We start from the raw sequence: 11,238 nt of genomic DNA, 5'->3' as shown, positions 1-11,238 counted from the left end.
CAAGCAAAGCAAAGTATTAAAAGAATTAAATAGAAAGATTAAGAAAGAAAAATAAAACGTGACTAAAAAGAAAGCAAGTCACGGTCAAGCTGAATAAGCATTACGACACCCGAGCACGGAGCACGTCCCGCGCTCCGACCCGGAAAACCTCATCCTTCCACCCTCGAAATTAAAGCGATATATAAACCGATCGCGAGACCCATCGCGGTCGCTCGTAAGAAAGTAGCTAATAAAAGAGCCGCGCGTAAATAAGTTATCGACCTATCTACACGGTTCGTCCACACGACGACCGAATACGCGAGTTAACAGAAGTGTGAGAATAGTGTAACAGTACGACCGAAATATATTCTTTTACTAAATAAGTACGGAGTGCGTTTATTTGCTGCCTGAGTTCCAACTCTTTGGGCGAATATCCCGGAAGACCCTATCCTCACGGCACGGGCACAACAATTCTCCCTATTCACCCCTCTAAATTCTTCCATGCCTATCTCTTCCTCCTCCTCCTCCCCCTCCTCCTCTTCTTATATCCCCTTATCACTCTTTCCTCAACTCCCCCTAGCAACCTCATAAAGTGTTCTCTCCACTCATCCATCTCGATATCTTCATTCACTTTCTTCTTATCTCTTCCTTTCTCTATTTACTAATTCCCACACTTTTCCCTCTCTCTTAATTTCCCTTGCCCTTTTCTCCCATTTTTCATTATCTTCTCTCCTTTTCCTTTCACATAACTCCTTATACTCCCCCTTCTTCTTCTTGTACCTCTCTCCCTCGCCTCCTCTCTTCCTCCAAACCCTTAGTTCTTTCCTCACCTCTCTCTTTATTTCCCTACACTCTACATCCCTCCAACCTTCTTTCCCTTTATCTTCTCTTCCCCTTTCCTCCTCCGTCTCCTTTATCGCCTCCTTTATCCTTCTTTCCATTTCCTCCCATCCTTCGTTCTCCTTTCCTCTTCGTTCTATCTCTCCCATCTTTTCTCTGAACTTCTTTTTACCCCTCTCATCCCATACCCCCCTCCAAAACCTCTTTCTCCTTTTTCTCTTCTCCCTACCTCTTCCTTCTCCTATTACCCATACTTCTATCGGGTGATGGTCTGAGTCTATCTTATCCCCTACCCTTAAGCTCCCTATCTTTTCTTCCACCTCCCTATCTCCTATCACATAATCAATCACCGCGTTCCCCTTTCCTCCTGTAAATGTGAACTCCCCTTCCTTGTTCCCTTTCACCCTTCCATTTAGGATTCCCAGCCCCCATTCCTCTAAAAATTCTATCAAACATCTACCCTTTCTATTCTTCTTCTTATCTTTTGAACGCCTACCCTCTCCTCCTTCTCCTCCTCCCCAACTGCTATTCCTCCCTCCTCCGCCGTTCTGGCGTTGAAATCCCCCCCTATTAACGTTTTCGTTCCCTCTTCCGCCACTCTCACCCATCTCTCTAATTCCTTTGTCATTCTCCCTACCCCCTCCCTCACGTATACTCCTATCACCCTCCATCTTTCTTCCCCCATCTCACCCTGCCCACCATCATACCTTCCACTCCCCCTTCTATCTCACTTCCTTTTTTCATCCACTCTTTCCTTATACCTATCAACATACCTCCTTTCGGCCTCCCTCTCTTTCCCTCCCTTTTCGCTAATTGTACCCCCCATTTTAGCCCCTTCGGTAACCTATTGTTCATTCTCTCCCAACCCTTCTCGTCTAACCACGTCTCCGATAACACCACCACATCCCACTTCCTCAACCCTTTCCAGAATTCTTCGTCTTTTTTCTTCAAACCTGCCACGTTCCAAAAAATCACTTTCCATCCTTTCTCTTCCCCTCCTCCCCCTTCCTCTTCTTCTCTTCTCTCCTTTTCTGCTTTGTTCTTTTCTTCTTGTTCCTCCCCTCTTCTCCTCCCTTTCTCATTTATCAAGTCTCCCTCTTCCTCATCCCATCTCCACCATTTATCCTCTATCATCATTCTCCCGTACCCCATCCTTATCCTTTTTCCTGCCTTTTCCTCCTTTCTCGCAATCTCTTCCATTTTCCATCTCATCCTCCTTTCTTGCCATGTCCAGTCTTCCAAAATTCTTTCTTTCCTCCCCCTCAGCCCACTCTTTTTCTTCCATATTTCCCTTCTCTGTTTCTCATCCTCTAACCTCACTAAAACCATTTCCCTATCCTTTTCCCTGTCACCTCCCAATCTTTTTACCTCCTTTACCTTTACCTCCGCCCCTATGTACCTTAGAATCTTCTCCACCACTTCCTTCCTTTTCCCTTCCTTTATCTTCGCTCCTCTTATTATTATTTTTCCTTCTCTCTTCCCTATTTTTCATCTTTATCTTCCTTTCCATCTCCTTCACCCTTTTCATCATCTCCCCTCCTTCCTCTTTTCTATTCCCCCCGTCCCCTTCCTACCCTTTTTCTTTATCTTTTTCTAATTCTATTACCCTTTTCTCTAATCCCTTAATATAATTCTTTAATTCCTCCCTCTCCTCCTTCCACCTCTCTTCTATCCCTCTCAACTCCTTTCTCATCTCGTCTATCCATCTTTTCATTCCCTCTCTCATCACCCCCTCCATTTCCTCTTTCCATCTCCTCATTCCCTCTAAACTTCTCTCCTCCTTCCTATCCGGTGATCTAGCTGTTTTTCTGCTTTTAATAAAAATCTCCTCATTTCCCTCCCAATCCTGCCTCTTCCTCTTTATCCACTCCTCCATACTCCCCTCGCTCCCTCTTCTCTCCTTTCCTAGTTTCCCGATTCTCTCTATGCCTTCCGCCATTGTTATTTCTCTTTCTTTTTTGATTTCTCGCTCCTTTCTATTCTCTCCTTACGCCCCCTACGTTCGCGCCTTAACCGCTTACTAACCGTCTTATCCCTCTGTCTACTTCCTCTTCTATGCCTGAGCGTCTTGCCCGCTTGCCCTTCTTCACTACTCTCTTAAACTGTCACTACTTTCCGTTACCTGTTGATCCTCTTTTCCTCCCTATATCTCACTCTCTCTGCTCTCCTCACTTTTACCCGTTACTCTCACTCTTCCTCTCTCATCCTCTCACACTCTCAGCCCTCTTCTCTCACTATAATCCCTGTACACTTCACTCGAAACAAACTCTCACTCGCCACGTATCGTCACTGAACGCCGGGAAGCGGAAGTCCCTATTACCAGTAGTATTTCTATTATTATGTCCATTAGTAATATCACTGTAGAGTGTTTTTACTGTTGTTTCTTCTACCCTTTTTAGCGTGGCGATGTCATCCGATCTGTTGTTGACGAAGTTATTATAGCTCTCTTGGGGTCTCGACGAGATATTTCTGAGATTTGGAAATTGTCTTCTGTCAGTAACATCAGACTGTCTTGATACTTGTTGATTTCTCTAGATTGTTATTTTGTTGATAAAGTATATGTTTATTTTCGATAATTTTTAATCTTTTTTGATATTCTTGACATATAGTGGCGTTAGCTGGGTAATCTTGTCCGCAGTTGACACATTTGGCTGGTATATCTATTGTCTTATTGCAATCTTTAGTAAGATGTTCTTGAGCACATTTTAGACATGCAGGTTCAGCGTAACAGTTTACTGTAGCATGTCCCCATCCTTGACACTTTCAACACTATATGATTCTTCTTTTATCAATAGATACTGTTCCCAAGAAATTCTAGTGCTGCATATATACTTAACCTGTTGGTTAAATTTCTTAATTTGTATATTGCCCATGAGTGTAACCATGTGTTTAGTTTGGTATTTTTCATTGTATTGAGATTAACTACTTGATAGCCCTTTGATTCCAAATCTTGTTTGATCTCATTAATAGCAGTTTGACAATGAAGATCCTTAATAACGAAAGTTCTTCTTTTGTCAACTTTATCTGTGTATGTGTGAAAGGTTATTTTATTTTGCAGCCATTTTTCCTTTAATAGTGAATATTGTTCATAATTTGTCGTAAATACTTCCGTAAATTCCTCATGATATTTGATATGATAATTCTTTTTACTAATGTCCTTTAAAGCCTTCATGAATTCTGCATGTGTTTCGACTTTTCCATGTATAACTAGAGGTGGTAGTCGTTTAGTTTTTTTGTATCGCCTTCAGATTTTCTTTTCTTAGCTTTTAACTAAATAACTCTTTTAAAGTCATCTGTACTTACACCCTTCAAGAGGGCCTCTGATTGATTTTCTAGGTTATCCTGCACTTTCTCGTTGATGCTTGTTCTTTGTCGCAAGAAGAGTTGATGTTTATTAGACTTATGTTATATTTATTTTTTTCTATACAGTACGAGTCTGTTTGTTATTTATGTTACGTCAAGCGGGGTCGCGGCTCCTAAGAGTGCTCGGACCTTTCGCCTGACCGGTCGCGTATTTCAGAAGCTAAGCTTCTGGGGATTCCCCGCGACTAGGCCTATACAGACGATGAATGTTTTTCCTTACCAAAGGCAATGTATTAGGGATATGGCAGTGGTGTTACCGTGTATATGATGATGCTGCAGTGTCAAACAAAAAGAAAATGGCAATTACCGATTAAGGGAAGTTGTGATGTGAACCCCTCGGGAATGGTTCCGCTAACGAAGACTTTAATAGGGTCCGCTAACGAATAATAAGAGATGTTTCTATTTCTTAAACCTCTGAGGAAATCGGCGTAAGTGTTAACGCACCGGTCGCAGTCGAACGGGAAAAACTCTGCTAGGTTACGAAGGCAGGCCGTGCAATATACGCCGGAATAGCGCGTGCTATCGGTCGCGTGGTGTACGTTGAAGTACGCGTAAGAGTCTCTATCGATATTGTCGGAATTTACAAGGCAAGATGCGCAATACGGAGTAAGTTCTAATTTGTGAGCGAATCCCGAGATGTAGGTGCAACGGACGTTTTCTAATCGGTGACACGCTTCGACGGTGGGAGGGGAGGGCCTCCTATGCGGGACGCAGTCGTCCGTAACACATGCAGGTGTGTTGTCAATAAGTTATGGTTAAATATTATTATTGTTATTGTCCGTATAAATCGTTGTTGTTAGTTGCGGTCGAAACAAGGAAGGAGTACAAATAATTAAATAACGAAAGATAGGTTTCTTGTATTTATTCAGGTTAGATATTGACTGTTTACAATTTAACGAATAAAATAAAACGCACGTTATACATTATTTGGAACGAGTTTTAATTTGGAAGCAAGTATATTTTCGGGAAAATCTCGACAAGAGAGAGAGTGGTCAACGCGAAACACAGGAAATAATAAAAAAAAAGGATCGGTCGTAAACCGACCTCGGCAGCGCAAAGCGAAAATACTATTTCGGAAGGGTTTAGCCGAAGGCGAGCTGGCCCAAGCGAAGCGCAGGAAGCAAAAAAAAATGGTCGGTCGTAAAAAGTGTCGGCACGAGAAAACTCTGGGTTTTTCAAGTTTCGTATGCTACTACAAGATATTATTATATTTCGTTCCGCGTAATGTTAATCTATTATTATCGGTTGTTTCGCGGAATCCCAGTGGTCGGGGGTGGAACACCCGTAGTTTAGGTATAATATCTCGTCACGTATCTGGAGGTAGCGGGTCTTCCTCGGATCTCCCGGTACGTAATTCGCGGGCGGCAGAGGGGGGAACAGTAGCTGCTTGTCCAACGGTATTAGTTTGCGCGGCCACGGGAAATATCCCATAGACTTTATGCGGATGTCCGTCCTCAGAGGTTTGACCTGCTTCGCTCGTAGCGCCGGATTAAAGTACGCCTCGTATTTTAAGTCAAAATATAGGCGATCCGTCCCGAGGAATTCACTATCCGCTTCACTGACGGGGGCGTTGAATTTGAATTCGTAATATAAACGTCGCGCGTGGAATTTGTGTCCGCCTCTTCTTATTTTCGACATTTACAAAAGATCAAATTAGTTTCGCGTGTTCGCTGGGTTCGACCATTGGGTTTGAGATAGGGAGGTGGCATGTGCAGAATATTAGCACGATGCTATCAGGAGATGGTATAAGCTTTGGTCTTAGAGTAGGAGTGCCGTATGTGCAGAATCTTAGCACGATATCGGCTGGGTAGGGGTAGTAACGAGCGTGCAATCGTCTGCACCGCTACGTCGTTGGTTTGGTTAATGGTCGAAACCAGGTCTGTTGAGGGTCGGATTGGAACTTAATATGACGCCGAACGTAGAAAATGCGGACTGGGTTCAGGTACGTTTCGGTATTAATGCACAATGAGATTTCGTAAATATATGTATATTTTGACTAAACTTACATTGGATGGTTACAGTGGTGATGCGTGAATATGAATCGGAGAGCTATCGGCACGGAGAACTGACGCAGAGTGTACGGACGTAGTATAATGAAGTAACGATATAATATGCGCTCGCGTGAGGTAGAATGACGTTGAAATGGAACTGTATGGAATAGGATCGCGTACTGAAATGGAAACGAATGTGGATATGGAAAGCGTGTTGACTTGGAACAGGGTTTGGAAATGGAATCACGTATCGAAATAGAATTGCAAGGATAAGGAGCACTTCTAGAGAGAGAAGTACATCGCTCAGAGTCTCGAATTGATGTGTCGATTTTTGGGACTGTTTCGAGGTCCCTCGGTTTGTGCGGGTCAGGGTTGAAAAGTGGGGTGGACGCGTAGGAAGGGTTATCTAAGGGTTCGGAATAGCGGGGGAGTCCTATGGTGGTGGGAGAACGGCTATTTTATGATTAACGTTTCGTGCTGTCGGCTAGAGTCGGTAACGGTTATAATGGGTAACTTGTCTAGTGAATAACTTATCGGCTAAAATGTAGTCGATAACTTGTTTGGATTTATATTATAAGTTTGGTGTTTCTTAAAAGTAAATGGAAAAAATTTTGGTGCTGGGACATAACACTTAGTAATACTTCTATCTGTATTCTAATGATATAAATGTAATACAAGAATACGGTGTGTGCGCGCTTCGTACGAAAGGCGGACGTGGACGAGAACTCGAGAACGAGAACTGGTGCTTTACGTGGTATGACCGTTAACGATAATAATATTTCTGGTTGACAGATATATCAGAGCATCCACGAAAAAATAGCTATTATTAGGTTGGTTTTTTTTTACATAAAACATACTTTGCTTAACTTGTCATTCAAACACACAAAATTAGGAAAATATGTTACATATATGTTCATAGACTCTTCGCTCTTCCTAATAATAGTACATTATTTTAATCGAAAGATTTTATGAAACATTCTATATGTATATTTATTTATAATTTAAGAATTTCAAGATAACTATTAATAAAATTTTTTAATTTCCACAATAATTTAAGTATGTATTTGAAATAAAAAGAAATATATCAATATTTAAATTTGCAAAAAAGAGAAGTGTCAACAGCACATGGTGTTTCCAAGCGGTCACTCATCCAAGTACTAACTATGCCCAATGTTGCTTAACTTTAGTGATCGGACGAGAACTTTTTTAACTTTTAAATAAACTTTATTCATATTATTCACAACATATACAAGTAAATGCATATTTATTTAAATTGTATGGTTTCCTAGGTTGCATTAATTGCTTGAAGTCCCTGCCTCTCTAGCTTAATCTTCAGTTATGTTATGTTAACATGGTATAAACGTTTACGTTTTCCTTTATGATACAATGTGTGTTTTTCTTTTTACATTTTATGCTATTTTACAGGAAAATAAGTTTAAAAAACCTGTTTATAAAGTTTTGTGCTGAGTTTGTTAACAGCTCTTATTTCATATTGCTATGTTTAATGTTTATATATATATATGTATTTGAATCTAAAATACAATGCATCAGTCTTTTATTCTGTTACATTTAAGTTTTCGTAAGCTAATTTGTACTTTCACTTCTTTGGTCTTTTATTCTTATCTAGATACATTATTTCTTTGCCTATTTCGATGCCATTATTCAATAACCCCGTATAAAATCTTTTTCCTAATTCGTTAGCGTAATCCTGTATCATGGGTATATTTGCTTCATTGTGCAAGTTTATAATTTTTTCATATCTATTTTTGTTTAGTATTAAGCGTAAACATTTGTTCTGAAATACTTGTAGTATTTTAATATTAGTAGGCGCCGCAGAGCACCACACTGATGCTGCATATACTAGTATTGGTCTTAGGATTACCGTGTAAATAAGTCTTTTGTTTTTTGTACATAAATTAGTTTTTTACCATTAATGAATACAATTGTCTCATGATTCCATATGATTTTCGAATTGCTGTATTGATGTGAGATTTATAAATTAGCCTACAATCTAAACGCATTCCTAGATACTTGACTGTATCTTTTATTTGTATTGCTTGTTTGTATAATGTTATTGGAGTCAAGAATTTTCTAGCCTTATGTTTTTTAATAAAAACTATAGCTTCTGTCTTATTGGCATTTAAAGTTATTTTCCAATGTTTGTAGTAATGTTCAAGTATGTTTAGGTGTATTTGAATTTGCTTCGCCGCGACAATGGCACTAAATGAGTGTGCATATATTGCAGTGTCGTCTGCAAACATTGCTAATTTGGTTTTAGGAAATTCAGGTATATCATTTAAATAAATGTTAAATAATATAAGTCCAAGAACAGAGCCTTGCGGTACTCCTGCCTTAATAATTTTTACATTGGATTTGCTGTTATTGATTGTTACTTTAAATTTTCTATTATTTATATAAGATTGTAACTTGATCAAATGAATGGGGTATTTTTGTTTTATCATTTTATATAAGAGTCCATCTATCCATATTTTATCCATACTTTATCAAAAGCTTTTTCAATATCTAATAATAGCATAACTGTGACTTTATCTTTGTTATAATTCACACGAATGTCGTTAACAATTCTTGCAATTTGTTGGACTGTGTTATGTTTTTTCCTAAAACCAAATTGTGTTTCTTTAGTAAGTTTGTTAGTTTCTGCATGTTTCTGTAACCTAATGAGAATTATTTTCTCAGTTAATTTACTTAATGTGGCTAACAGACTTATTGGTCTATAACTAATTGGTAATGTTTTATTCTTTCCTGTTTTGTGTATTGGAATAATGTATGCGGTTTTCCATATTTGTGGAAAATAGGATAATTTAATAATTGCATTAATGATGTATATTGTACTAATGATTTTCTCGACGAATTTTTTAATATTATATTTTAAATTTTATGCGGTCCAGGGGGTTTGTGTGGATTTAGATATTTAACCTGTTCTTTAATTTCCCTAGGAGACATTATATGTTTAGTCCACTGATTGTCTTGTTGTTCTGTACTATTATTTAGGTATGTTTTAATTTTTGTAACGATTACATTTTATTCAGCAGTATTATCTGTATTAATAATGTGTACTTTTGCGTAATGTTCTGCTAACATGTTAGCTTTTTGTCTGTCTGTTATAGCTGTACTTGTTTTTTAGAGTAGGAATAGCTTCATAATTCTTCTTAAGAGCCTTAGTCATTTTCCAAATAGAATTATCTTTAATGTTTAACTTTTGAAGTTTGTTGCTCTAGATTTCATTTTTATATCGTATATTATTTTTTATTTTATGTGATAGGTCATTAAGGAGTTTTAGTCTTGTATACTGCCATTTTTTCCTGATTTTTTTATATTTTATTTGTGTAATGATATTATCCGGTAATTGTGTCGCATAATTCTTTCTAATTCTGATTTTTACTGTTTGCTGCTGTGCTTTTGAATCACAGCAGTAAATTTATTTACCTCTAGATCTAATTCTTCCTGGTTATTTATTTTATTATATTTTTTTATACGCATTAAAATTAGTTCTTAATTTAACATATTTTTCATTTAATGGTTAATTTACCGCTAAACTTTTGGTACCCCTATGGATTCCCCCCTTTCACCTATTATATCGGACATTGTTCTTCAGGATTTGGAAGAGAGAGCATTACAATCGTTACAGTTCACTCCACCTTTTTATTACAGATATGTAAAGGATATAATTTTAGCAGCTCCTTGTGACCTTATAGACCACACTCTTACCATGTTTAATTCGCTACATCCGAGACTCCAATTTAGAAATTGGATCGAACAAAATGCTGAATTTTCTCGATACTACACTTATAGTTGGTAATGGCTCAATAATGTTTGATTGGTTTCAAAAACAAACTTGCTCAGGTAGATATTTGAACTATTACTCTCAACATCCGAGCTGTCAAAAAAGAGGCACTATTAAAGGACTGATTGACAGAGTGTTCACTTTATCTAACCCGCTATTCCACTCAAAAAACATATCATACATTGTAGATACATTGCTAAAGAATGGATACCCATTAAAACTCATATTTGACACCATTAATGATTGCTTAAAATTTTTGTTTCATAAAGAAAATAATATTCTTAAAAATAATGAATATAAAAAGGAAAAAATTCTTTTTTCACGATTCTTTTTTTATCCCTTTTAACGGATAAATTTAATAATACCATTAGAGACACCGGCACCACAGTCTCTTATTTAAGTTTTAACAAACTTAATAAATATATCAAAGTACACGGACTTCCGCTTCCGATGCGTTCAGTGACGATACGTGGCGGGTGAGAGTTTGCTTCGAGTGAAGTGTACAGGGATTATAGTGAGAGAAGAGGGCTGAGAGTGTGAGAGGGTGAGAGAGGAAGAGTGAGAGTAACGGGTAAAAGTGAGGAGAGCAGAGGGAGTGAGATATAGGGAGGAAAAGAGGATCAACAGGTAACGGAGAGTAGTGACAGTTTAAGCATAGAGGATAGAGAAGTGAAGAAGGGCAAGCGGGCAAGACGCTCAGGCATAGAAGAGAAAGTAGACAGAGGGATAAGACGGTTAGTAAGCGGTTAAGGCGCGAACATAGGGGGCGTAAGGAGAGAATAGAAAGGAGCGAGAAATCAAGAAAGAAAGAGAAATAACAATGGCGGAAGGCATAGAGAGAATCGGGAAACTAGGAAAGGAGAGAAGAGGGAGCGAGGGGAGTATGGAGGAGTGGATAAAGAGGAAGAGGGAGGATTGGGAGGGAAATGAGGAGATTTTTATTAAAAGCAGAAAATCAGCTAGATCACCGGATAGGGAAGAGGAGAAAAGTTTAGAGGGAATGATGAGGAGATGGAAAGAGGAAATGGAGAGGGTGATGAGAGAGGGAATGAAAAGATGGATAGACGAGATGAGAAAGGAGTTGAGAGGAATAGAAGAGAGGTGGAAGGAGGAGAGGGAGGAATTAAATTATATTAAGGGATTAGAGAAAAAAGTAATAGAATTAGAAAAAGATAAGGGAAAAGGGAAGGAAGGGGACGGGGGGAATAGAAAAGGGGAAGGAGGGGAGATGATGAAAAGGTAAAGGAGATGGAAAGGAAG

General features: G+C 38.7%; 1 pseudogene; it reads right to left on the bottom strand.

Moving 5' to 3' along the window:
• Positions 1-302: 302 nt before the first annotated feature.
• Positions 303-2,657, bottom strand: LOC140670670 (uncharacterized; annotated as a pseudogene).
• Between the last annotated feature and the right edge of the window lie 8,581 nt (positions 2,658-11,238).

This window comes from Anoplolepis gracilipes, chromosome 10 (genome assembly GCF_047496725.1).
Source record: "Anoplolepis gracilipes chromosome 10, ASM4749672v1, whole genome shotgun sequence".
Classification (NCBI taxonomy): domain Eukaryota; kingdom Metazoa; phylum Arthropoda; class Insecta; order Hymenoptera; family Formicidae; genus Anoplolepis; species Anoplolepis gracilipes.
Note: the sequence above shows the minus strand (reverse complement) of the source record. Positions and strands in the feature narration are given on the sequence as shown.